Raw genomic sequence first — 6000 nt, forward strand, 5'->3', positions numbered from 1 at the left:
ATTTGATGGACACAATCACTTTTATAATTACATTACTGCCTCTCTTTAGATGTTGCAGCACAATCGTCTTCTCACCCTCCAGTCTCTCTGATAGTGTTGATTTCTGCTGCAATTGTTGGATCTCTGTTGATTGTAGCTGGATTTGAGATCCTCTGCATCTGCAGAAAACACAGAAAAACTGGTCAAGAAGACAAGTGCTACCTACTGCTTTTAAAAAGCATTATAGCTGTCACAGGGAGAAACGGACGAGAGGCGAGCGGATCCACTTGCGAGCTTTTATTGGGACGAGACAAAGACATGGTCGTACAGGCAGGGTCAAACAACAATAGCAGACAGGTTAAAAAAACGAAAAAACCCTCGTTTCACAGACAGGGTTTGGATTAAGCTAGGATTAGGCCATAATTCAATTAGGACATTAAAGTATTTTATATAAACATGCCTTAGGAAAAAAAAAAAAAAATATATATATATATATATATATATATATGTATATATGATAAGTCTGGCCTGCCTGGAAAATATAAGTGCTGGATATACCAACACGGCCTGCTTCCGAGACTCATGTGGCTTCTCACTGTATATGAGGTGCTCCTATCAACTGTTGAAGAGATGGAGAGGAAGTTCAACAAGCACCTTAGAAGATGGTTGGGAATACCCCCAAGCTTTACATCCTTGGGGCTTTACATAAGATCAGGCCAGCTCCAGCTTCCCCTGTCATCAGTGGTGGAGGAGTTTAAAGTCGCCAAGTGCAGACTGTCCCTGATATATAGGGACTCTCGAGACCAACTCACCAGGGAAGCAGGGGTCAGAACAAGATCTGGCCGTAAGTGGGCCGCCAGCACTGCAATTGACCTGGCGGAATGTTCTCTTAGGACCAAAGAGGAAGAAGGGAGAAGAGCAAAATCCATCGAGCTCGTAACTCAAGGCGTATGGACGAGGTGGAACCTCCCTAAGAGAACAATCACATGGAGCGAACTGTGGCGGCTGGAGCCCTTCCGTATATCCTTTCTACTCAGAGCAGTGTATGACACCTTACCAACCCCAGTTAACTTGCACAGGTGGGGGAGGAGGGAGGACCCATTGTGCAGGTTATGTGGTGGGAAAGGAACAATGGCGCATATTCTGTCTGGGTGTAAGATCGCATTGACACAGGGGAGGTACAGGTGGCGCCATGATAAGGTGTTGGCAGTGCTCGCGGACATCCTGGAGAAGGAAAGGGGGAAGAGACGACCAGCCAAAGTAAGACCACTGCTGAGTACCATCACCTTTGTGAAAGAGGGCCAAAGACCTATCGTCCACAGCCAAGCCAGACAGAATCTCCTGCAGTCAGCCCAGGGATGGGAGATGGAGGTTGACCTCGGGAGGAGACTCCACTTCCCTGAGGCAGTACTATCCACAACTCTAAGGCCTGACATTATTATGTGGTCTTTAGAGGGAAAGAGGATCATCCTGGTGGAGCTGACGGTACCGTGGGAGGAGGGCTGTGAGGAAGCTGCAGAGAGAAAAAATGGTAAATACCAGCAACTTGTCCAAGACTGCCGGGACAAGGGGTGGACAACATGGCTGATGACTGTGGAAGTTGGTTGTCGAGGATTCCCAGCCCAATCTGCGTGGAATCTGATGACAAAGGTTGGACTGAGAGGCCACTTGAGGAAAGCAGCCGTTCGTAGGCTGGGAGAAGCGGCAGAGAGAGCCTCCTGTTGGCTCTGGCATAAGAGAGAGGGCATAAGCTGGAAGCCTGGTGGAGAGGGGCAGTGACCTGGCCAGTCACTGCTGACCCGCCAACTGGAGGGTGTTGTGGTTAAGGGTCGAAACACCCAGTGAAGGCTGGAGACCACCTGACGACCTCTCTTCCAGGCCAAGGCTTCATCCATTAGAAATGGGTGTATATTAGCATCGTAGATGTATTATACAACTATATATATATATATATATATATATATATATATTTTTTTTTTTTTTTTTTTAATTATTACATTTTGTTTTTACAGAAGATAAAAGTGGAACATCATGGGGAAGAGGATGACGTTGTGTATGATTCTGTTTTCATGAGTTGATGATCAAACTTAAACCTTTTTTCTAAACTCCAGAGCCAGCCCTTGTGAATGCTTTTACTAATATAATTCAGGAAATCCCATCAGACACACAGCAGAATAATTCTGAAGGGTCTGAAGCATGACATTTAGAGATGGACTAATGAAAAGGCTTTGCCTTGTAATTCTGATGACTTCTAACAGATTATCTAAATCTTGTGACTCATTAGAACATTTTATTGTTGACATTTTTGTTTGTCTTTTAAAAAATGTTCAAACACAACAACAAACACTTTGTTTTCTGATCATTTAAAAATTGTTTTGATCTGTTTGGTGGAAAAAACATCTTTTGCGTGAGCATTGTCTATTACTGGTGGGTTGTGGTCAGTTTGCGAATGTAAATCTTGATGTTTGATAAGTGTGTGGTTGAAGAGTGTTTTTCCATTCCTGCCCTTATGATGCTAACAGTTTGACTTCCGCTTTACACAAAACAGCTTTATTACTAAAATACTAAACCCATCAATTCTGAAAGGTCTCAAATCAAACAGTTAAATATGAAAATATAGACTTTGTTTGCATAAGCATCATGACCTTATATACTCAAGCTGTGATCCTGCTGATAAGCTCTGATAGCTTCAGTAGTTATTTCTAGCTCAAGCAAGAGGAGGTGGAGTTGTTTCTAGAAAATAATTATTCTAAACATCAAACCTTTGTTTTTAATAAAGAACACCCTGTTTTTTCTGCCAATGTCTGTGAGTGATTTTAAGAATAAATACAATGTTATGATTCATTGTTGTGATATTCTTATACAGGCATCAAGTGAAATGGCCGTAGACAAAAAGGATACAGAAAAGTCTTCCTCAAAAAAAAAAAAAAAGGCATTTTATTCAATGTAGCCTTTTAGTCTAATGGCAGAGGTCTGAAAATGTCTTAAAATGCACCTTTTACAGTTGCGGTTGTTTCAGCAATTTGTAGGCGTTTATTGTGTCACCTGAGCCTTGATGTCATGTGACTGTTGACTGTTGAGGGAAGAAAAAAGAAAAATACACAACTGGAACAATAGCGCATCTACTTCTGACAGATAATGTTGCAGATGTTGCTATACATAGATCACACAGTAAAAAATCCAAGGGAAACCGATTTAGCGTGTAAGAACCAGCTTCAAACGATTCTTGATTAATTTAAACTGAATCGTGAGCCGATTCATACCATGTTGCTAACCCATTTGACCAATACATTAAAAGGAACTAAATCAAATGTGAAAATTAATTTACAAATCGATAATAGCATATATTAATATTATAGCTACTGAAATGTTATTTAAAATCTGTATTGACTGTAAGTTGCTATATGAGGATATTTGTCACACATAGGATTTGTAGCTGTGACAGCATATGAGTGTGAGTGCTTTTGGCCTTAAGTGCCCTTAAGAGGGCGCCTTGTTACACTAACTCCACCCACAAATGTCTGGTTAGGATAAATAACATTATAATCGTTATTTGCACTTATTTGTAAATAGCATATTAAGAAAACTATACAATGTTTACATTGTGTATAGACCACTACACCATTCTCTTGGAAAAAAAAAAAAAAAAAAAATTCACAGAATCATAAATGGCGCCATCTGGTGGGTTTCTAAAGAACAGCCACTAAAAGGATTATACCACTGCTAGCTCAACCCCTACTAACATCCTACATGTGTGTCCTAGATGTGGTTGAGTGTATGTATCATATATTTGTACATTCATACAAACATGTATCAGTCAGTGTATTTTCCAAATGATACGTATTTTCCTAGAGCCCCGATCAATGTAAAATCGATTGAAAACAACCAGTTTTTCCATTTTTTTCCCCCAATTTACTGTTTGTCCACTGTTCGTCAGACTTTTGTGGTATTGCAGATGTGTTTTTTTTTTTAAGCTCCAGACTTTAAAAGCAAAGACTACAATGAAATGCATTTTGGCAACACTGGGGGAAAAATAAATGTGATTCATTGAATGCAATGTGAGCAGCTCTGTTTGAGTCAAAGTTAAACCTACTCTGGTCTGATTTGTCTTCATCTAATGTGGTTTGATCTGTTGGTGGACAAACAGCTTCTGCATCAGCGTGTTTATTATTAGATGTATGCGGTCAGTGCATCTCTCAGTAGTTTGTGGTTGAAGCATTTCTTCATTTTATTTCCAATTAAAATGAACTAGCATTCAGACTTCTGTTCCATATAAAACATATTTAGAGTTAAAAAAAAAGAAACCAACAGTCAATTAAGAGTCAGAAGCCAAATTATTAGTTTTCATACGGGAGCAGGACATATTTATTTGAAAATATAATGAGATTGATCATTTTCATGACTTACTGTGTTTAAGGAAATAGTTGTGTGCAAATAAACTGTGTCTGAGGTTCAGACTTGTTGAGAAAAGGCCGCGAACACATACGGCATCAGCTCAGATGTGTTTCTCCGATATTCAGATTTAAGTGAACCGCTGAAGAAGATGCTTCTCAAATTAGTTTTGTTCAGTTTGTGGCATCTAATTGGTGAGTTTGAAATGTGTTTTTATGGCTTCAGTTGCTTCTGTTCTGCTACCATGTAATAAATCACTGATTTAATTATGTAAGGGATTGAGTGATGTTAAAGATTTAATCTGTGACAAACTATTCTGTTTGACAAAGTGAAGTCATTGTCAGTGATGGAGGGAGATTCAGTCACTCTAAACTCGTTTTACTGAAATGATGGATAATGATCTGATTCTGTGGAGGTTTGGAACTGAAAACACTTTAATAGCTGAAATTGATGTAATGGACGGCAGCATCACTGTATATGATGATGTTCCTGATGGGAGATTCAGAGACAGACTGAAGCTGGATCATCAGACTGGATCTCTGACCATCACAAACATCACAACTAAACATGCTGGAGTTTATAAACTTCAGTCCAACAGTGCGAGCAAGAATTTCAGTCTTACTGTCCATGGTGAGTTAAACATTTGTTTCACCTGATTTATTTAGTAAAGCTTTGTGATTGTCCTAAATGATTAATCTTTTGTAAATGTAAAGATCAGGATTGTTGGTTTATGTGACAAGACACTCACTGACTGATGCTGCAATAAACACTTGATTCTGATCTGTTCTTTATTCTCTCATGTTTTCAGCTCGTCTGCCTGTTCCTGTCATCAGCAGTAACTCTTCACAATGTTCATCATCATCATCATCATCATCACAGCAGAATTGTTCATTGTTGTGTTCAGTGGTGAATGTGAGTGATGTGAGTCTCTCCTGGTACAAAGGAAACAGTTTATTGTCCAGCATCAGTGTGTCTGATCTCAGCATCAGTCTCTCTCTACCTCTGGAGGTGGAATATCAGGATAAAAACACCTACAGCTGTGTGATCAACAATCCCATTAGCAACCAGACTCAACATCTGGACATCAGTGAACTCTGTCACACATGTTCAGGTACAGCAGCACTGATATGTGTTTAGTCACTGAATTAATTTGTAGATTTTACCAAAACTGAAAGCTTTGGATGCAAGAAACTATGAATATGCTTTCTAAACAGGTGCAATTTACTGAGATCTTTTTGTATAATCTGTATTTTTAAAATTTTTTGAAGTCAGCTTGTTGAACATCACAACTCTCAAAGGTATTTTTTCTTCTTCCAGAAATCAGTGGCTGTGATACTATTGAACCTGTGATCCGATTGGTCGTCACTGTTCTGATGGGCGTGGCTGCTGCGGCTGCTGTTGTACTTCTGGTCAATGACGTCAGATCTGCTAGAGGCTGAAAGGAGATCTGTAAATCTGTAAAGATAAAAACATCTGCGGTCTAATTGTTTAATGATTGCTCAACAAACTTTTCTTTCCAGTGCCTTTGAACTTCATCATAAAATGGTAATTTATGTTATTAATTTATGTTGTTGCTTTGAAATATAAACATTTTTATTTGTAGTTAGATACACTGCATATGCTTGTAAA

General features: G+C 39.2%; 1 pseudogene; it reads left to right on the forward strand.

Annotated features, from left to right (window-relative positions):
- Nucleotides 1-4717: 4717 nt before the first annotated feature.
- LOC127161133 (SLAM family member 5-like) lies at nucleotides 4718-5789 on the forward strand (annotated as a pseudogene).
- The last annotated feature ends 211 nt before the right edge of the window (nucleotides 5790-6000 follow it).

This window comes from Labeo rohita, unplaced genomic scaffold (genome assembly GCF_022985175.1).
Source record: "Labeo rohita strain BAU-BD-2019 unplaced genomic scaffold, IGBB_LRoh.1.0 scaffold_556, whole genome shotgun sequence".
Lineage (NCBI taxonomy): Eukaryota > Metazoa > Chordata > Actinopteri > Cypriniformes > Cyprinidae > Labeo > Labeo rohita.